Here is a 23,941-nt window from a genome sequence, read left to right on the forward strand (position 1 = left end):
GTGAAAATATGTTGCAAAATTATGAGCTTGTGGCTTTATTATACTCCATAGAGATTTTTCCGGTAGTACTATGTAAGCTATAAGTTAATCCTCTGAGACTCCATTAAGTCATCATATAATTGGAAAGTCTGCAGAAAGTTTGAAAGTTGGGTAGAGCAAAATAAACTATTTTTTAATTTGTATATTTCTTTAGCTATGGGTTATCCTAATATTTTAAAAAATCAATTAACTTGTAAACAAGGTGCTGTTCGCACAATCCGCTTTAATTGTATGTTTTCTTAACCATTTAAAATACAATGCTCTTTGTTTTTCTTGCTGAATCCTTTTTATTTTTAGTTGATGAAAACTATTGCATGACTGGTGGATCTGATAAATCAATAAAATTATGGAATCCTCTACTTATGACTTATATGGGACACGGATATGAAGTGTTAGACGTTCAGTCTTCAGCTGATAGTTCACATATAGCATCCGGTGGAATGGACAAAAGCATTTTTTATTGGGACGTTAGTACCGCCCAAATAGTGAGAAAGTTTCAAGGTCATGCTGGTATGTTCTTTTATTAGAGAGTTGGGCAATTTTATTTTCTTAATGTTGATTTCATATGTAATTATTGGAGATCTTAATTGTTTTAATATATAGCATTTTTTTTCGCAATACATTAAGGAATCTGTTCAAGCCATCTACTGTTAAGCTAAAAAGTATTGATCTTCAAAATTTTAAGAAAAGTTAATAAAAATATGTATAACTTTGCCTGAGGTGGCTTAGGGTTATACCCATTAAGTTGGTCCTCTTTTGTGCATTTTTTTTCTTTTTATAGTTTCCCACTTTTCACTGCCTGAAAATCTCAAAGCCTTAGCAATTACTTTAGGAAAGTACTAATACAAAGGTCTTTTTTAAATCTACACTCAGTTTTGTGAAACAAGAGTATTTCTAAACTTCTCAAACCAAAAATTTAATCATTAAAAAATAAAGTATATTTAAATAATTAAATCCTGCAAAACTGGTTTTGAAACCATTGTGGGATTAAATTTGCCTAAAAATGTCTTCTGTCTCAAAAAAAATTCCTAGAGAAGTTTTGAACATTTTGTTTTTATTATGTAGATGAAAAAAACTCCAAGGGCCTAGCTACTAGGGTGTTGTATAAGGGTTGTCTTGTCCTGTTAGTGTTGCATATTACAATCTTAATTGGCAATTTCTAAATTGTCAGTATCAATAGATACACATCTCAAACAATAGGCTTTCTTTTTTTTTTTTTTAATTTTCAACATTTTTATAATGTTTTAATTTCTAACTTTCTTTACATATTAAACAGGTGTTAACACTAAAAGCTATTTCAAATCACTTTAACAATATTCTAATTTTTTTTTGAAAATCCGAAGCTAATCTACAAATTAAGCTTGTAAAAATAAATTCATCTTAGTTATTTTTTAAACATTTAAAAAATATTATCTATGTTTCTATTTAAAGAAATGCAGATTTCCATTGAGTGTAAAATTTTACACTTTTAAGTGTACAATTTTTATGAGAAAATTTATTATTTTTTCCACATTTTCTATTCAAACTACAACTATTAATATAAATAATAAAAAATAACTTTTAAAAAGAATTACTTAAAAATACAAAAACATTTGGTTTAAACCAGCCAACCCTAGTACAAACAATGTCAGTTTTTGGTTTATAAAGGTCATTGCCCAACAACCATATGCAAAGGTGTTGAAAATAAGAAATATGTTTATTAATGATAATAATACTTATAGGATATGATAATATCACAATCATTATTATTGACTATGATCAAATAGTGAGACCAAATTTACCTGATAGGCAGCAGCTTGAAGCTCAAAGAACTAAAGGAGCTCCCGTAGCTAAAACACTATGTCTTTTAACTAAAATATGTTTTTTGGTTTTGTGAAATGAATGAGCTTAAAATGCAAACAAAATCGCTATTAATTTAATGTTTAATAATCAATAATAAATAAAATAAAATTTTTAAGAAAAAAACTACAACTTTTCTTTGGTTTTGAAGGAAAAATTACAAAATAAATTTTGAGTTTAACTTATAAGAATCCAGTTAATGTAGTCTAAATTAATCTCCCAGATATTATTTTCACTTTATATAAATTTTGTCTTAAAATGTTTAACAATGTTTTCTTTTAAAAATTACTGAAACTGTAATACTTTGGTTGAAAAAGTAACACAATTCTAAGTTTTCAATTTGAAGGTTCTAATTGATGTTCAAAAAACAATATATTGAATTTTGTACAAGGGAACTATTTTTTTAAGGTTCTATAGCAAATATTTTTTTCCTTACCTCACTTTGCAATGTACTTTTTTCTAATTTGCACATTAGAAGAAAATAAAATAATTGATTAAGAATATAAAAATGTAAAGCTTACAAGTTACAAGTAGTATGGCATGATATTATTTTAAAGCAAAAGGGCATTTATATATTTTTTTTCCCTTCAAATTCCACATTTTTTATCACATGCAATATTTATTTTGAAACTTATATATTTGATATTAGGAGTTTAAAAAGATATTTTTATGAAAGGTGCTCCAAGACTAGGCAAACAATAGTGTGCACAGCAGTTGGTTCTTTGTTAAAATAAAAATATTTTAAAAATAAATAAGTCAATAAATTAAAATGAATAATATAATAGCTGATTAAATCAATAAAACTAAAATATCGCTTCAAATTATGTGTAAAAGAATTAACATACGTGAACAAAAAAATATATATATGTATATATTGCATATTTTCTTTATCTATTTTAACAGTTCTATTAGCTTTTCATTTCTGGCTAGTTTATAGTTTAAGTTGCTTCATTTATATATGGCACTTGTTTGTTGCTAATACAAGAAAAGAAAGTTCAGTGGTCTTATGACCATGTCTAAAAAAAATTTCGGTGATTGGATAGGTATCGGAATAAAAAGAAATTTAATCATTGGTTGTGTGTTTCGTGTTCTATCCAAGATGGAGGATAACTTGAGGTAAAAGAATTTTAAAATGTTTAAAAACAAGAAAGAACAACTTTTTTTTCGGGTTTTTTACGAAAAAGTAGAAAATAAATATTTTGTGCAACATATAAGAATCAAGTTGATGTAGTCTCACTAAATTTTCAGAATATTATGTTCATTTTATACAAAGTTTATCCTGAAATATGTGTAAGAATTTCTTATAAAATTGTTAAAGGGAAGCAAATGAAAAGTTAGTGCTTTTCAAATAACAAGAATAGTATGAAATAAACCACCAATTTTTCATCTGCTAATTGAAAATTTCTAACGATTTTTAAAATTGGGACAAAAATTATTCCTTGCTGCCCCTGTTCGAATTTCAGGATGCTTGTACAAATGATTCACACACAAACTCTTCCTTTTATTATTATTCATAAATGTCTTTTTGCTTGTTAAAAAAATTAAAAAATCTGGATGTCATGTTTACTGTCAATTGTCTGAGTTCTACTTACAATTTTAAATTATTTTATTATATCGAACACAAATATGTGATTTTTCCACCATTTTTTATAAATTAATTAAGTACAATTAAATAGCATTTGTCTTTGATAAATTTTTAGCAAGATGTGTTTCTTAAATTATCATAAATGTAATAATGTGGTTTATTTTAAATTATTAAAGTTAATTAAATCCTTAGAGAAAAACTTCAAACAAAGTATGTTTTCAACTAGTCATTATTAAGATAAAAATGTTAGGCAGAAAAACACTATTAGAATTTGTAATTTTAGAAAACAATTCTTAAAAAGAGAGAGAGAGAGAAGGAAAGATTATAATGCCTGGAAAAATAAACTTTACTGTTTATTAGTTAAGCTAATGTTAGCATCTTGAAAGTTCTCTTAGTATGCATGTGAATTTGGTCTAAATGTTGACAGACATTTATACTTTTCATAAACTAACTATAATTCATCAGTTTAGGTTATGTCAATGCTATAAAGTTCAATGAAGAATCTACAGTTATACTATCTGCTTCAGTTGATAATACTGTTTGTGGTTGGGATTGTAGTAGCAAGTCTCGCGAGCCTATTCAGGTGATTTATCTTATTTTTATTGTTGATTTTTAAATGGACAAATTAATGAGATAATGAATTTAAATGCTATTTATCTTGCTTTCAGTTTCCTTTTCTTTATTATTTTTATTACATTTTCTTAAATCCATTAAATAAATTTTTTTAAAAGCTTTTTAAATTAATTTTGTTTTTCAGTTATTTTAAATTTCACATGATGTGAAAGATTCTAGTATGTCATTGTCTGTATCAGAGCATCAAATATTTTAATTTACTACATTTTTATTTATTTTGTAAAAGTAATTGCTTCTTGCATTTTAACATAATTTTATTTAATATATTAAACTGTAATTTGTTGAGCTTTTTTTAAATGAATTTTGTTTAATTAAGTCTGGTTTTAAATTTTAGGTTTCATATGATATGAAAGGTTGTATGACATCTTTGTCAATATCAAAGCTAAAAACACTTTAATTTACATATTTCTTTTAGAAGAAAAAAAAAGTTCTTATATTATAACATAGTTTTATTCACTATATTAAAGAAGTCTGAGAGGTTTTTAAAAAAAAATTAATTTTGAAATAAGTTTTTTTAATTGAGTATGATTTTTAATTTTAGGTTTGACATGAAACAAAATATTCTACGATTCCTAAGTCTGTATCAGAAAGTGAAATAATACTTTTTGAAAATCTTTCTTCTGTAAAACTATTTACTCATTACATTTTAATGTATATTTACTTTTCATGGTATAGGTAAATGGGTAAAACTTTTAAATTGTTTATTTCTAATATGGAAAAGATTTTAATAAACATTATAATATTAAACCTATGAAAGATTTTATTTTCTCCCTTAAGAATTATGATGTATATAAACTTCAAGATCTTTATACTAACGTTTCGTTTATTAATTTACACTTCAAAATTCTTTAGTTTGATCTTGTTACAGTCTTTCAATCTTGTTGTAAAAAATTTTAAATAAAAAGAAAAATTTAGGTAATTTATATTTCATTATTAACTTTAAAAACCCTATTTTTGATAAGATCAAATTTCATAATATTTTTAAAAAAATGTTTCCTTTAAAAGATTTTAACATAATTAAAAACTTTGAATATAATAAATCTCTTGTTGGAACTATATTAAATTGTAATGATATTAGCAAAAATTTTGGAAAAATTAATACATTCAATAATGAATGTCACTGTAAAGAAGAGAAATATTTTGATTATTGATAAATATCATAAACATATTATTACTGGTAATTTAAATATTATTGAAAACTTAGAGCTTAGGAATTCAATGATAAAAGACACAAAATTTAGACCCATTTACAATATAATTACGATATGATTAAAATACAATTAATTTACGATATGATTATAAGACAATTAATAAAATTCTAAAATACTTTCTTAATGATCTCAATAGTTTTTGTTTAAAAATGTCAAATAAATTCTCTTTACCTTTAGGTATGTTAACAGATTGGAAATCGGTTATTTATTATTACTTTAAAAGCTTTTTTTTTCAATAATAATGAAAATTTAGATAACAGTATCAATTCAACAAATTTTTCTAAAATTGTTCAATCAATTAAGCATCTACAAAAAAGTTTGGTATAAAACTACAGAAAAAAAATCATGGACAAAGCTAACAATAATTATGCAATCTTCTGTAAAAAATTCTATGTTGAACTTTTAAATCAAGAGTTAAAAAAAAATAGTGAAAATTTTAGGCTCAGTAATTATAATTAAAAAAATTTTAGCTTTATGTTGAAGGTTAAAAATTAAAATTAGCAATATAGTTTCCTTACTTAATTATCAGTTCTAAATTTCATAAAATTCCTATAAAATTTAGAACAATCACATCTGGGTCTAATACTTTCCTATTTACACCTAGCACCAATTTCTCTTACTATTTAAATAAAATTATTAACAATATTATTAAAGAAGGTTTTTCTTGAATTATCACTAATAATCAACCAATTTTAAAATTTATTAAACACAATAAAATTAATTCAATTGCAACTTTTGATTTCCAGGATCTCTCAATGGCAGTCCCCTTTCTAAACTAAAAGATGTCCTTTTGAATTATTTCTATGTTTTTAAAAATTTCCTTAAATGGGATTTTGATATTGGGAAATTCTAATTAATTTTTGTCATTTTTAAGAATTATCTTTACTATGGAAAAAATATTTTTATCCAAATTGATGGAGTAAAACAAGGATTCTTAGCTAACTTATTTTTGCTCTATTATGAAAAAAATTATACTCTTAATATTAAACTTGTTGATGACTTAATTATCTTTAATTTTCAAGATTATACTATTTTATAAATAATATTTACCTCTAGGAATTAGTCTTGCTTCGTAATCATGATGATTATAATAATTTTAGTTTTTTGGATTTCAGTATTATAAAAGAAGAAGATATCTGCTTTATTGATTTATACGATAAAAGAAATTTTTTTAATATAAATAAACTAATTACTTGGAATTCTAATGGTTCTAAAAACATCTATTCAAATACCATTGATAATCAAACGAATAGAATTAAAAGAATATGTAGTAATTTTTATTTATCACAAAAACAAATAGAAAAACTCTTTCAAAATTTGGTAAAAAAAGCAATGGATACCCAACTAAAGTAATTAAATTCTATATAAAATCATTGGGTTAATTGTATGTTATAATAAATAAATTTACTAGAAACTTCTTTTTTAATTTATATATTTCTGCCATGTGCAAATCCATTTCAGGCAATCTCACTCACTCTCTCTCAAATAAATGTTAATTTTCTAAAATCATTAAAATTGTTTTATTAAATATCAACCTTTTATTAATTATAAACTTCTTTAAATTATCCAGTATAATATGTGCTTATCAATTTTCAGGCCTATCCTTGGTAATAAGTAAATCAAAAGCGCTTCGGTACTGCAGTAAGAACACTATAAAATGAAATCCCTGTATTTACGCTTTTACCTCAATTTGCACTTCCGTTTTCAGATTTTGTAATTTGGCAATCTTTTTACGAAAATATTTTAAATCATTCTTGAAAATATTCCCTTACTTGTAAGTTCATTTGAATTCGCTACTCGCTTTATAGATTTCCTTTTGTGCTGTCTTTTCTTTACATTTCATTTTCCGTTTTTTACTTGAAATTTTTACTTAATGTGTTTTATTTTGTTTCAAAAAAAACTTTTTTTGGTGCTCCTCACACTATTGTATTGATATATTTTGCTTTGGATATACTGATAGAAAGCACTCCTTTTTGCAAATATAAGAGCTGATAAAGAGTTTGTTTTTTCCAGGATTTTTAATAATAAAAATTTTTAATTTCATTTTATTTAAATAATTTTCTTCTTCTCTTTTCATCATTCTGTAATTTTTTCCATGTTTCCATTCATTCCATAATGTTTACTCTATATTTTGAAATTTTATATATTTATATATATTTGTGTGTATGCATGTAAAAAGAAATTTTAATAATTGTGGATATCTTTTACACAGACCATCGGCCATTAAATATTATGATCTTTAAAGGTGTATATTTCCATTAAATAATTTTAACTTGATTTGAAATTGTGTTATCATATTTTTTAGGTTCTGTCAACTGTGTTAACTTCACAAAAGATGGCCAGTGCTGTTTAGACAATACTTTGTGACTTACAGATAAAGAAGGAGGTGAAGTGCTTTCTGAGTAATTATCATCTTTTATTTTAACTTTGTTAACATTTAATTTGAAAACTACTTTTGATATTGAGTAAGTTTACTTATATTTCACTTCTTGACAAGTTTTTGTTGATTTTACCATTTAATCATCACATCAAAATACTGTCTTAAATTTAATAAACGGCATATCTTTATTAGTATAAAGTTTGTTATTTTCACTTAAAATTAGCACATTGAAAGTAATTTCAAGTATTTAAATATTCATTTGCTACTTTTCTTTTCTCAGAAAAAGAATATCCTTTTGATATATAAATGTACTTTATATGTTACTATATGCTTAAATGTACTCGACATGCTAACAAAAGATCTGCTTGCTGGAAATTCTATAGTTGCCAAGTTACTTTTAAAAATACATTTTAATGATTGTAAAGTACTTTAAACATTCAAACAATTATATATGCCATTATTTCTTTACATAGAATAAAATAGGGTGATTTGAAACTTTTAAGTTTAAAAGTTAAATTACTGATTACAAAATATAAAAAATTTATACTTTTATTAACTTTTTTTTCTGATTTTGACAATTCTGTTGAAATCAATTGTTATAATTTGGATTTAATCCACTTTTATTATTATTGTACAATTTATTTTGATTTTAATAGTATAAACATTAAAATAATAATAACACAACGTAAAGATTTAAATTCTTTAGGAAGAGAAGAATTTTCTTATAAGATATTCAAGAGAAAATGAAGATAAGATTAAATTTTGTTTGTGCTCAAAACTACAATTTCTATATTGATATAATTATTCATAATATACTTGTATTTCGTTGTATATTAATATTTATATATTAGCATATGTTTCTATATTAGTGTATACCTGTATTTTAATAAATATTTTGAATACATTATTAAAACTTGCATAGTAACTCTCATCATTAGTTTTTGAGAATTTTAAGCAGTTTTTGACAATTAAAATATGTTTATGATGCTTGACATGTCAAAGACCAAACCCTCCTTAAGTAAAAAATCAAATCTGTTTTTATCCATCATTTTAACCTTTATTAACTTATAGTAAATAAAAGGAATGTATTTGTTATTTCGTTTTAATGCATCTAAAAGAGAAATGAAAACTATACTAGCAAAACAAATTAAATATGGGTGGAATATACGGCTTTTAAAATAGCTATTTTAAAAAATAAAAAAAGTGGTTACATTAATATAATTATACTATTCTTAAGCCTTAACTTGCATGACTTCTTGGCCAATTTACTGGCTTTAGCAGGAGTGTTTTTACCTTAACAAAAATGTGTTACTGAAGGGAAAATAACAATTATGGTAGCAGAATTTTTAGCATAAATACAAACAAGTAAATTTGCAGTAAAGAATCAGCAAGATTTTATATATTGTGTAGGCTGTATACATCCTCTAATTTTTTCTTTCTGTTTATTTATGAACTTAGCAAAATTTTCAATTAATCTGATTAATTGTCACCTTATATTTCTGTAAAAATAAAAAAACAGAAATAGATATAGTGTATCTTTTTTTTTCTTCTTTTCGGAACTAACTCTATAGTAAAGCCCGTCCGTACATTAATTTTCAGCTTATATTTTTGTAAAAATTGAGAAACTGTGTTTTGTTTTCTCCCTTCCACATTTAAATTGATTTCTGACACAATAGCAAAACACTTGAGTGCACTAATTGTCAGCTTATATTTCTGTAAAAAGTTTTTAAAAAAAATCAATATCTTCTAATTATTGCTTTAAAAGACATCCTCTCAAAAGGGATAACTTGTTATAAACAAATGTCACTTAATGCGCTGTTATTCAAAGTTCTTCATTTTAAATACAAATTCACAATTAAAGTTTCAAACTCAACTTAAGCAAAGTTAAAATTATTTTATCCTAAATCCTTTTATTTAGCTGACTTGAGTTATAGTAACATTAATTGACAGTTACAACACATGAATAACATTATCTGTGCCTGATTGATCGAGAGCTAAAGTTTACTAAAAAGAAACTAAACTAATATTTACCTCATAGACTTAACGCAAAGTCATCAACAAGATTACTTCATCTAGTGGAATCTCAAAAAAGTATGATAACTATACTTGGCACTTCATTAAAAGATCTAAGCTAGCTGATAAATAATTTGTGCAACTTTGGCATAGTTGTGTGTCTTGGTTGGGAAGAGGGTTAAATGTATTAAAAAATCTATTAAAATTAAGCCATAATGCTGCCATTTCAACAATGAAACTCCTTCAACAGATAATGATTATAATTTTTAGATTCATAATTAAATGGGCCAATTTGTAATCATGTATATAAAAATAAAATTAAATGTCACACAAAATTAAATGTAAAATAACAATGCAAAGTTAGACTGCAACTGAAAATCTTCCATCACTTAGGAGAAAAGCAAGATATGGGAGGAACTTGTTCAAGTTTCTTGTTGTGTTTCTTTGAAGCTATTACTATTAATTTCCACACAGTTTTTAAAATTCGAAATTTTTTATTACAACAACTGAACCTCAAAATTGAAGCACGCATTTAGGAAATCTTTTTTGAGGGGGTCTATTTGCGTGATTTCGTCATCGATCATTTTTATCGGTAGTTACTGCTATGGATTTCACTATTTTTAAAATTTGATTATGACTTACAAAAAAAAAAAAAATTACGGTGTTTTTCCCCTACAAAATTCGAGAATATCACTCATAATATTAGAATAAATATTATTATTATTATTATTTTTTTAAGTTGTCACTTCTGTTTCTTTAAATTAATAACAAGTATATTTGTTTTTATTAAAAGTATATTGCAGAAAGATATTAATGCTAGAGAGGATTGTCGCACAAAGCCTAAAAAAATTCTGCCACAGGGTAACTCACGGGCGATGATAGATATAGGAACTTTTAACTTGATAACTTAAACAACTGTGATTAATAATAGTACCAATTATTGATTTTTCAACAATTGCTTTTTTACTTAGGTTTTAATTAAATATCTTTTCCATTATTATAAATGAACATGATTTTTAATTAGGTACATAGGCCATAAGAATGAGAGGATAGGAAACTGCCTCAATGACACAGATTCCCTCGTAGTTTCTGGATCTGAAGATGGTTGTGTTTACATGTGGGACCTAATTGAAGTCAGTATTATTTTGTTTTTTTTAAAGACAACTTTTTATTAAAAAACAAGACTAAAATTATATCTATCAAGAGTTCCAAAAATGACCAACAATTTGAAAAGCGAATTGAAATAATACGCATGTAGAATTGCTGCAGTCCACTTTTAAAAAAACGCAGTGTTTGTTCTCAACAAATTCAAAATTAGTTTAAAAATTTATCAGCTGATGATTGTTAAAACTGTAAAATAGAGGTGCACAACCTGCGGCCCGCGTGCCAAATGCGGCCCTTCGACTACTGAAGTGCGGCCCGCGAGAACTTCTAAACACAATAAAAAAAATTTTAAACAATGCCAATTTTTAATCGCACTTTTAAGTCATCACGTTTTGACACAATCAATTTTTCACACTAATTTTTATTTAAATAGTAACTAACTATATTCAACTCTTCATTTGTTATTTTGCTAATGATTGAAAAATATACTAAATACAAAAAAAAAAAAAAAATGGAGAATAAATTTAAATTCAGATAAGTATAACGCTTAGCTCACCAGACATTATTTACATCAAAGAAAATATACAGTTAAATTCCAAAATAGCAATAATTTCAATGCAACGAATATTTTAAGAATCCCTAAATGAATCTCTATAGAAACAATGAATTAAAAATACCGATATTACAAAATTGGTCATCCGATTTAACGAAGATAACATTTCTCATTTTCTCTCATGATTAGGGCTGCAGGTCTGCTGCGGCGCAAATTGGGGCGAAAATGTCCTCTTTTTTTCCGCAAATTTCTCAATATGTTTTGATTTTTAAGTAATTGATTTAAATTAGAATTTTTGTTTTCATTTTTTAATTTATTATTCTTATTTAACGGATTTTTTAACTTTCCTAAAGCCTCAAAATTACCAGAAAGAGTAAAGAAAAAAGAATTAAGTGTAACAGAAATGCTCTTGAAAATTGCCGCGTTATAATAAAAACGACTATACGAAAGAATTTTTCTTAAAAAGAAAAAAAAAGAGAGATAGAAACGAAAGCAAAAAGCGTTCTTAATTTCTTTTAATGAAAATTTTATGCTGAAAATCTCAGTTTAAATGTTTCATATTGCCATATTTTTTGAAAAAAAAAATCGCTATAAAATAGTTAATTAGTAATGTTCATTAAAAAAATGCTTGTAAAAGTAAAAGTTAATTAAAAAGAAAAACAGAAAAAAATATATTTTTCTTACTTCCTAAAACAAAACTTTTAATACTGAAAATCACAGTTCTATGTTACTGGTTATCAGGGCCGGATTAACCCATAGGCACACTAGGCACGTGCCTAGGGCCTACGAAATTCAGGGGCCTACGAAAAACTTGGGAGAAAAAAATTTGTTGACAAAAATAATTTAGCTTTAAAAACAACAAGTGTATTTTGCACAAAATTATGAAGATACAAATAAAAATATAATATTTTTCGGTAATAAATTATTTTGCAGACTCTTATGATCTAATATATTACTTTTGTGCGATTTTTGGATTCAACGAAATCTTGTATTTTGTATTATCCAAACTACGCAAAATGTCGTATTCAATAGACATAAGTGCGAGCGATGCCAAACGATCTTGATTCATTGCTGAACGCAAATAATTTTTTATCAATTTTAATCTGGAGAAAGATCTTTCTCCTTCTGCATTTGATCCAAGAATCGACAAAAATATTCTTAATGCAATGTGAACGTTAGGAAAAGTATTCACAAGTTTATCTTTAATTTGAGCCTTCAACAATTCTTGTGCAGATTTATGTTCCTATAAATTTGAAAATAGAAAAAATTCATCTACAAAGTTTTTCTCTAAATCGGATGAGTAAATTTTCACCAAATTTTGCGCTTTTAGTTTAATCTCAGATTCTGACAAATTTTTGTGTAATTTCCTTGTAATTCGGGTTCGATAAAACATAGATTAATGACACTTTTTGGTCGATCCAGAAAACTGGGAAATTCAGACATCTGGGATAGCGATGGTCCCGAGCATCCCAGATAATTGGTTCTCTTCTGTATAAATATTTCTTGTAATTAATCTCACTATCAATTTCATTGTTTTCTTTGCTGGTTTGTTGTTGTATTGTTGACGTGAAGTGTTTACATAGTTATCGATCGAACTAATCATAATGGTATTATCGATATCAACTGCAATATCGACAGTATGTCGGTATTGCAGATAAAGTTCAATAAACAAATTCGTAAATTAAAATCCATATTAATAAAAATGTAAAAAAGAAATATGCAAGAAAATTTTAGCATATATTTTGAAAAGAGGGGAGGAGTGGGGAAAAAAGGGGAGGACCCAAAAACGGCTATGCCTAGGGCCAACGAAAGGTATAATCCGGCTCTGCTGGTTATTCATATTTTAGTACAGGGAAAAGTGATAATAAATTAATAGTATGAGACATTCTGTTAAAATGTTGTGTTATAATGAAATCAGCAAAAATGAAAAAAAAAAATCCTTCTAAATTCCTAGAATTAAAAGAATCAAAAAAATGACGAAATTTACTTATCTGAATACATATATATACATTTTAACAAAAAGCCAAAACTTGTGGTTCAATGTAAACTAATCTAATTTCAATTCTTCAAATTTAGTTTTTCCATTTGCCTTCTATATGATAAATTTGCTAGCTATGTGCAGAAACATGGATTTTAAAATTTAAGAAATTTGTGTAAAAACTATATCTCATAATAAACAATACTATATAGTTAAAAATACGATTTTATATTATTCCTTATCATATCTATACAAATTCAAAAAAAAGAAATACTTTTCTAAAAAATATTCGGCTGAATATTTGGCTGATCCTTCGACCAACTAAATTTTTGACGAAAGGGCCAAATACTCGTTACATCCCTAATATAAATGCAATGTTTTTGGAACCTGATAAATTCATAAAGAGGCGAAAAACATGAATTTTTAAACTGCTCACTGTTTGTAGTTTTGATTTCAATTTTTTGTTAGTCAAGTGATCTTTCTCAATTAAAAAAAGAAAACGTTTACTATATAAAAAAAATCGAATAATCAATAAAAATAAATAAAGTACATTACCAAATAAGAATTGGATTTTATTTTGAACAATAACAGTTTTGCTTTTATTTTAGGCTTTTGTTCAAAACTTATGAATTTTGTTCAATTAAAGTATTTAATTTGAATTTGGTGAATTCCATGCCAACTGTAGTGAATTTTTAAAGTTTGAGCAATATCCTTGTATTTGATGTCATTTTAAAGGACATTCGTTGTAATTTATAAATTTAAATGTTATTCTTCGGAGTTATGCATTAGTATAGTAAAATTCATCATGAATAGCAAGGCTTTATGATTTTGACTTATTTTACCAAAAAAACTGTCTCTTTTAAAGAAGAATAGGTTAATAAAAATATTACGATTTTATATATAGTTTGATTTATATTGTAAAATAAATTGTTCCTGAGTCTAATTATGCAGTGATTACCGTTAAAAAAATTTTTTTCTTATTGTTTAAGTCAAAAATTATCTCAAATATATGTTTGTCCCCTCTGTTACAATTATTCTCCTAAGTTTATTTTATCATTACACAAAAAACCTTTTTACTTAATATTTGGTTTTTACAATGAAGTCCATTAGTACAATCATGTTAAGTTATATTTTTAAAGAAAAAAAAATTAAAAATTTTAAAGTTTCTCCTATAACAGAGAGGTCAAAACTAAATCTCCCCTCAGTTACGTAAAATTGATAAGTTGACCATTAAGGAACTGTCATCCTGATTCAATAAGTTTCAATTAGTTCCTCCACTATCAGAGCACACTTTTCATATAAAGATGTGCAATTTTTATTTGACATTGTGCTTAGTTTATAGTTAAAAGTTTTTTAAGCGAGTAATCAGTATGGGGAAAACAGCAGCTGAAAGAATGAGAGAATATAGAACTAGAATGTTCTATATCCTCTCAGATAATTAAAGATATTTGTGAGAAGAAAGATAAAGAATATGAAACAAAAATTTATGATAAGTTTTTTTTTTCAAAATACTTCTGTTAACAGAAAAATAGATAAATTGAAAAAAAAAATGAAGATATAGGAAAAATAAAAATGCACTGATACAAGCAGTAGAAATTGAGGTAGAATATTTTCTTTATAGTATTCTTTAGGCATTGGGGAAAGGTATTAAAAAAGCCAACCATCAGAGATGAAAATGCCAGTTAGCAAAAAAAGCTGAATTCTACATAAACACAATCAAACATTATGAAATTAATAAATTTATGGAGCTTAAAAAGCTTTGAAAAAGTTGAATTCAGAGTAAAAGCTGAAAACTTTCATGCCTGAACCATGCATTATATGTATCTCTAAGAAAACATTATGCTGTTCTCCGCATACTATGTAACCTTACTACCAAAACAAAAGAAATAGCTTAGTAATTGAGTTTCTGATGAAACAAAAAAGGCTTGTAATAAATTTCTACTCATCTGATAAACTTTCTTACCAGACTTCTGGTAGAGCTGAGTGTATGATTGTCAAAGAAAATGGATAGAAAGTCCACGAAGCCAAATGTGCATCTTGATGGAATTTAATCAAGTAACAAAGCAGATGCATCCAAACATAAAAATTGGCAAATCTAAGTTTGCTGCACTATGACCCATCCATATTTTATGTGTAGATAAAACACCACATAAAATGTGTATGTGCTATTCACGAAAATGAGAATTTACTATTAAAATCATACTTGTTAGCCTAATAACTACATAGAATTACTAAGTATAGCGACTTGCGACAATGGCTCAATTGACTTTTTATTTCATAAATGCCGTGTAATAGATAGTTTTGTTACAGTAAAAAGCTCAAGGGAAAAATTTAGTAGCTAATTTTGTTGCCGAAATAACTGAAATTGGGAAAGAAACAAACAATACACCAGTTTTTTTTTAAACACGGTCTGGTAAAATAAAATTTTTCAAATATAACTACAAAGATGTAGCACGGTTTTCAATCATAGCAGTGCTGCCAACTCCAACTTTAAATAACCGAAGAGTAACTTATAATAGTGATATTTCATTTTAACTATTTGTCAAATTTGTAAGACCTCCCCTCTGTTACATTCCATGTACTCTCTGTTATAATGCATTATTTTGACTTAAAAAAATGTGTTTGCAATTTTAAAAATCTTATAATAATTTATTTTACCTTGAAATGTGATAATTTTAAAAAAAGTTACAGGGTCTAAATTTAGGATGCTCTTAATCACAGAATTTAGCATAAATAACACTGCATGTCAAAAATAGGGGATTTCATTTGTCTCCTCTGTTACAAGTACTTTTAATTAACTGTTACAAGCAATTTAACTATGAGGCTCTTTTATTATTTTATGCCAATTAATTAAACATTAAACCCTAAAGTATCATATTCTAGTAGAATTTTTGTTTTCAAAAATATTTAATGTATTTTATTCTAAAAAATATTTGTGTGATTTCCCCTCTGTTACGTTTGGAATTCAACATTTATATTACTTACCAAATTAATTATGTACCAAATTTTTTCCTACTTTCATTCTATGAGCATTGCAGTTTTTTTCATTAGAATTCATTTTTAAAAGGAATTTCTGTATTGCAAAATATGATAAAAAAAGCACTTCTTTTCTCCACTGTTTATTTATTTATTTTGATGAATCTATTTTTGATATGATAAAAATGGAAATTTTTTTTGCCTTAAATTATTAGTTTTTTTTTATCTTTTAATGAATTTTAATAATTGAACACCTTTAATTTTCTACAAATATATTACTAAGCTTATTGATAAAAAAATAGAACACTAATGTTTAAATAAATATTACTACATTTGCTGTTAACATATCCAAATACATTTGCGGCCCTTCGTTAGTCAACCTGCTGTGCAAGTGGCCCTTTATTCTAAAAGGTTGTGCACCCCTACTGTAAAACAATGATTTCTACTACATCTCAGGTCATTCTGTTAATTTTGTCCTCAGACTATAACTGCAGATAGGGGTTATTTGAAGAGCATTATCTTATAATTTTTCTCAATCACAATATCATTTGGAAAAAAAATCCTGTCACTTGTTGACAAAACTGTTTTTTCATGCAAAATGTACATTTATCTCTTTTGATTTTTTTTTCCTTTTTAAAAGTTCACAGTCTTCTTTGAGCCCCTCAGTATTAACACAGTGCATATTTGTGAGATTATACTTTAAATTTTTTTTAAATCATAAAACAGATATAATTGAAAATTATAATATTTTACTGCTGTACAAATATTTTTTAAATAGGTGGAAATCATAAAATTTTTAGTCGTCACTAATTTTTTTTTTGCTACTTTAACTCTCTATTTATCTCGCATGTGATGTAGCCTTTTTCGAAATTACATCATCTCTGTTTCGTTATCTCTGCAAAAAATTTTACTAATATAATATTATACAAAGAATGTTCATACAATGTAAGCAGTGTTTTCACTACAGTGCGAGAACGCGAGAATCTCGCATATTTTTTTCTTTTCTCGCATTAAAAAATGATTACCGCGAGAAATTCGCGCATTCTATAAATCAATTTCAAAATTCGCCAATCTCTCGCATTTTGGTAAAAGCTTCGAATTACACCATTTAGAATAAAATCCGTCTCACTTTTCTTCCTGGATCTTTCATTATTTTCAACATCTGCCCCCCATTATCTAGCCTCCCTATTTACCAGTATTGTTCAGAAACTTTTCGAACACAACCACGGAACCCCTTTCAGAACGCATTTCTCTGCAACCACGTGTTTACCGTAGGTAAGGTTTCTTCATATAAGACGTTCAAATTTTTTATGCACTTATGTAAGATGGACAAATACCTTGAAAAGGCAAAATCTTCTATTATGATGCACCAAAAATATTCAGTGCTTTAAAAAATAGAAGACGTTAAAAATGTATTATAATTAAAGAAATGTTTTTTTTCAAGAGTTTTTGTGTTTTTTTAGTTTTTAGAAATCTCACTTAACTTTTTGAAATCTCACCCTGTTTTTGAGAAAGGGTGAGAAATTCTCACCCATTTTTTTTCTATGATGAAAACACTGGTAAGTGATATCATAAACAAAAGAGCATTAAAATAGCCTTAGCGGATGGATGAGGCAGTGCGCGAGTCACTACAGCACGAGAATCTCACATTTTTTTTATTTTCTCGCCTTAAAAATGTTGGGAAAATGTAAACAAATAGATGGGCAGTATTTTCCTCTTGGCTGTGTCACTTCCTGTGGGAAGTTGGGTCACTTGCTGTTATCTCGGCTAGAAGGAAGTGGGTGTTTCTGTTTTTAGTCAGCTATATCTTTGCTTTGAATAGTAGATGTTTCTTCTCTTATGCTATGTTTAGAAAGAGCTATGTGATCTTAAAGAGTTATGTTTAGTTTAATTGAATGTAGTTTTTCTTACTTTATATTTAAAGATTTATATTCAGTAAATATAGTTGTACAGTTTTCCATGAAGTGAATTCTTGAGTAGTAATAGATGTCTTCAATATCTTATACTTAGTAAGCTGGCCCCTATTTTTCAACAAAAAAATTATTATCGCCCAAAATTCGCGCACTCTATTAATCAATTTCAAAATGCGCAAATCTAGTGCATTTTGGGAAAAGTTTTATCACGTGACATTTTGAATAAAATCCGTTTCACTTTTCTACCTTGATCTTTAATTATTTTCAACATTTGTGATTCCGAATAGTTCAGCATCTGTTGAAGGTCTTTTGGCACCCAAAACCGAATTAAGACAAAATATCGTAACAGATTGACTGATAAGCATTTGAGCGACCTAATGAGAATACCTGATGAAAAAGTAGATATAGAACATTTTCCATATGATGATGCAACAAAAATATTCAATTTTTAAAAAAATAGAAGATGTTAAATATTATAATTAAAGAAATAATTTTTATCTATTAGTGTTTTTCTATTTGTATTGTAATCGATTTGTGTTTTTTTAATTTTTAGAAATCTCACCCTGTTTTTGAAGAAGGGTGAGAAATTCTCTCCCATTTTTTTTCTGTAATGAAAACACTGGATGAGGTATGTTTCCATTCAGCACATGCGACGTCATAATCACTCAGAAATCATTTTTGATTGTACCAACTATCGAGGTCTTTTTGGGCAATTTAAATGTTTAATAATTAAATAAATGCACATTTGATGGAGAAAATCAATCAGATATTTGGATTCAGGAAAGAATTTTCAATATGTTTTGATTGAAATTTTTAAAAAATAAGAGATGCTGTAATTGTCCATTATACCGCGGAAAATTTTTAATGATTGGGCTGCTTCCATTGAATCTAACTTATTACTTGAATTTTTTTTTTTTTTCATAAATGTGTTACTAATACCCCTACTCTACACAAACCAGTAAGGATCAAATGCTTTTTAGTGGGTATCTCTGATTCTTGAATTTAATAAGTCTTTCACATGATTTATGGTATGATTTGTAAATAATTTGTTTTGAATCATCAAACTCTCTACCGTATTTATAGTTTTTGTATGCAGGATATTTGTGTAATCCATATATTTTCATATAAATGATCTATTCATTTAGTCTTTTTGCTGTATATCAATCGTTTTTTAACATCCAATCAGTCTCCATTTTCAAAGCCTTTTGAATTTTACAAGAAATACAGTAATACATGAAATTTCTTTACATTTTACAGGAAATACATAAAGGATTATTTTGGAAGTGTTTTTTAGTTCATGTGATTTTTTATACTTGGCACTAAGATTTAAAGTTTACAAAGGTTTGGGAAACCTATGAAAGAAAACGAATATTTTTGAACACCCTATACCAGAAAATCAAGCAATAAGCTCGTAACTTTTATTAATTACTTCAGTTGTTATTTTTAATAACTATGTGAAGTTTCCTAAAACTAGAGTAAATTTTTATGGAAATATGGACATTTTTATAAAAAAAAAATTTGCTGTAACTTTATAAATAGTCAATGGAATTAAACAAAAATTTTGAAGCAATTTGAAATTAATTATAAAATTTTTGGTTTAAAATTTTAAAAGAATTCATTAAAAACTCAAATAGATCTAAGTATTTAAGGCAGTTTTATTATACTGTGCATGCACAGAAAAATTTAAAAAAGTTTTTTCATAATTTTGTAGTAAATCTTATTTGAAACTTAAAAATTTAAAAACTAGTTTTTGTACTTTCAAAAGAAAGCCTGAAATTATCAGGGGGTTTGCACAAATTATATTTTATATCATAAGACAAATTTTAACAACAAATGATAACACCTTATAATAATCATTCGGAAACAGAAATCTGACGGTATAAGGAAATAATATATATTTTTATGGTAGCTAATCCCCCACAATGCTGGTCTCATTTTTAGTAAATCTTGTTTAATAGTGCAAAATAAAATTTCTGGAAAACCTCTTATCATTTTGAGTTTTCTTTTACAGAACTTTTCTTTTACATTGTACAGAAACTACTCAGAAATTTGCTGGTAACTTTTTTTAATTTTTTCTGCATTTGTTCAGTATAAAAAAACTACCTTAAATACTCTTTTTATGCCCAGTTATAACAAGTTTTTAAAAAAATTTAAATCAAAAATTTTGCAATTAATTTTAAATCGCTCCAAAAATTTTATTTAATGGCTTTAAATATTTATGGACTTATAGAGAAAAAAAATGAATTTCAAAAAATTAAATTTTTTATAAAAATGTCCATACTTCTATTAATATTTACTCTTAAGTTTACAAGCTCATTGCTTGATTTTCTAACATAGGGTGTTCAAAAATACTTGCTTTCCTTCGTAATTTATTGTAGATCTCCTAAACCACTGAAAACTTTAAATTTTAATGCGAAGTATGAAAAATCACATGATCATGAACTAAACACTTCTAAAGTTTCAAAATAATCCTTTATATATTTCTTGAAAAATTTTTAAAAGAATGTCAAAAACTGAAAGTGTCTCTTCCTTTATTGCAGGGCACTGTATAATAAATTTAAAAATATATAATTTATCCTATTTAAAATAAATAAAATAAGTTAAAATTTTAATTTAGACGAATTTCTCCTGTTCTAGTTCAGGGTTTTCTTAACTTTCAAACATGTAAAATTTTCTGCCATGGTCGAAAAGGTAATTTAAAATCTAACACAGAAGAAGTAGGTTTATATCAATCTAAGAAAAAGAAGAAGAAAAACACCATAAATTTTAAAACTATCATTTAATTAATACATAACTGAAATATTTTGCTAGTTTAATAGTTAATATTAATTTCCAAAAAAAAAAAAAATGTTAAAAATCACTAAAATATACATTAATATTAAAAAAAAAATTGCAATGAAAATTTGACTGGTTGAAAAAAAATCTTAAGTAATGTTTTCAAAGAAACTATTAACAAAACTTATTTAAAAAAAACTTGTTAACAGATATGCTGTAAACCAGAAAAATCTATATATATTTCTACATAGTATATCTGAATGCACTTGTATTTATTTATTTCGAAGGGAAAAAACATAAATCCTTTTTAAAAATAAACTATTATAATTGAAACTCTGCAGTTTTTAATTTTCTGCATAAAGATTTAAATAAATAAAAGTAGTTCTTTTAAAAAAAAAAAAAAAGAAAAGTAAATGTTATTTTTTTTATAAGAACTTCCTTGCTCTGCATTACAAATTTATGAATAACAGTAGACATTTGATATAATGAGCCTCATGGTTTGTGCCAAAAAGAATTTGATAACTAACAAAAAGATGGTGATAGCCCAACTCTTTCTTTATTATTGTTTGAAAAATCGACAGAGTGATTGATACATTTATTATATAATGTGAGTTACATAGATTAGGAGTGGTCATAAATTACAACTATCCAAGACTTAAGAATTTAAGGGGTTGTGTCACTTGTCATTCATTCAAAGGGGATTCAAGGAGTTTTACATTTATTATGTGTTAAAATCAAAGAAAATGATGGTTTAAATAATTTATTGAAAACTTCTTCTGTTGTTGTTACTCATCCCCCTGGTGTAGGAAAGCTTACACCAGATCCTAAAGACCCCTTCGCCTGAGAACATTGAAAATCTTACAACCAGGAAGCTCCTAAACAATACATATCTGCCGAGTCTCCTGTTTTTTAACGAAGACTCCTGTATTTTAAGACTATCTCCCGTTTACCTGTAAATTCTCAAATTTCTCCGTATTTGTTGAAGAAATTTTTGAAAAAAATATTTGGTGATAAAATGTCCGCTGATAGCAAAAATACTTCTCTTATTCCTCAATAGATGGTGCTACTGCAAGTACCGCAACATGTTGAGTGTTTATAGTTTAAGTAAAGTAATATAAATATAGTGAGTGTTATAGTAATTATAAATAATGGTTTAAAAAATCTTCTTTTGATTAAGATTTGTATACGTATTTTTTACTTTGCTAAATTTAATATAGTTTTTGTTAAAGTAAGTAAATTATAAGTAAATAATATAAAGTTTATAGTCTAAGTAAATAATGTTAAGTTTATAGTTTAAGTAGTTATAAATAATGGTTTAAAAACTCTTCTTTAGATTAAGATGTATATAAATATTTTTTACTTTGCTATATGTAATTATTGTATATTATTTCCAATTTTGACTTACATAACTATGCATGATGTATCAAAACTTTACTTGCAGCCCAAAAAAATTTCGCTTGTGAAATCTCCCTTATTTTATTTCTCCAATGTTGGTAGGTAAGAATTAAGAAGATTTATCGCATAATTGAACTTTTTCTAGATCAAATGATTGAATTTTGGTCTCTATATTGGAATTAAACATTTAAATGTGTGCCTTCTAAGGGACTTGAAAATAAAATGGAGCCTATGGAATAAGAGACAGAACTTTAGGCATCATTCATTATAATGAGAGGCATACTGTCCGATATTAGACAACATACTAAAAAGCGTAAACTATTTTAATAGGATGTGAAGTATACTGAAAAACTTAATTTATTGAAAACTATTTAAATAAGTTCTTTGTGTTGTATGCTTGTTCTTGTAACACTTTACTATGACCCTCCAATTGTTGATTCATTACCCTCTGGTAAATTGTGACCTATATAGATTTTTTAATCATAATTTCAAAGAATTCCAATAATTAATATTAGAATTTAACAGTTAAATGTGTACCTTCTAAGGAACGTGAAAAGGAAATTGGATCTATGGAATAGGAGATGGAACTTTAGGCATCATTATTATAATGAGAGGTACACTATAATAGGAAACATACTAAAAAGCGTATACTGTGTTTGTATATGGTATGAAGTATACTGAAAAACATAATTTTACATAAGTTCTGTGTGTTGTATGCTTGCTCTTGTGACCACGTTAATATGATCCTCCAATTGTTGATTTATAATCCAATCTGATAGATTGTGACCTATAAAGTATTTTTTATCATAATTTCAAACAATTCCAATAATTAATATTGGAATTTAACAGTTAAGTGTGTACCTACTAAGGGACATGAAAATAAAACAGTATCTATGAAATAGGAGATGAACTTTTGGCATCATTTGTTAAAATGAGCGGTACACTATAGTAGGGAACATACTAAAAAGCCTATTCTGCATTTGTATAGGATATGAAGTATACTGAAAAACATAATTTTACTAAAACTATTTAAATTAGCTATAAAACTACATAAATATTAATAATTTTAACCCTTCAATTGTTAATTCATTACCCTCTGATAGATTGAGAAAGTATTTTTATCATAATTTCATTCTAGCAAAATCGTGTTCATTTGCATCAAATATTTATGTCATTTTTTTAGGGTTCCATTAAAGAAACTCTCAAACATGAAAGACGTAAAGTGGTTCATTCAATATCGTTTCATCCCTCAAAACCTATTATGCTGACTGCGGCTGAAGCAGATGCATATCTTTGGATTGATTCTTCTGAAATCTCAGATGTAGGGGATGACAATTGAAGATGCACCACCAATTCTGCATTTGGTGTCATCGTCTTGTACATATCTTTGTAAATATTTTTAGTTAATTAATAAATTTAAAATTTGTAGTTAAATTTTTTTTAATCTTTGATATCAGTTCTCATTCAGTTTTGCTAAACTTTTATTTAAATGACTTCTAATTGAGAGTTGTCTGAGAAAATAAAATGTTCAGTTATAAAAAGATCTT

The 23,941-nt window shown here is 26.2% G+C and overlaps 1 pseudogene across 1 annotated transcript; it reads left to right on the forward strand.

Annotated features, from left to right (window-relative positions):
- Positions 1-31: 31 nt before the first annotated feature.
- LOC147817043 (WD repeat domain-containing protein 83-like) lies at positions 32-23,828 on the forward strand (annotated as a pseudogene). Its single transcript, XR_015431444.1, has 7 exons — positions 32-268; positions 337-549; positions 3,934-4,046; positions 4,431-4,452; positions 7,613-7,709; positions 10,725-10,833; positions 23,578-23,828. The product of XR_015431444.1 is annotated as a WD repeat domain-containing protein 83-like (transcript).
- Positions 23,829-23,941: the final 113 nt, after the last annotated feature.

The sequence above is a fragment of the Parasteatoda tepidariorum genome, chromosome 1 (genome assembly GCF_982258835.1).
Source record: "Parasteatoda tepidariorum strain Cologne lab strain chromosome 1, Ptep-v5.0, whole genome shotgun sequence".
Classification (NCBI taxonomy): domain Eukaryota; kingdom Metazoa; phylum Arthropoda; class Arachnida; order Araneae; family Theridiidae; genus Parasteatoda; species Parasteatoda tepidariorum.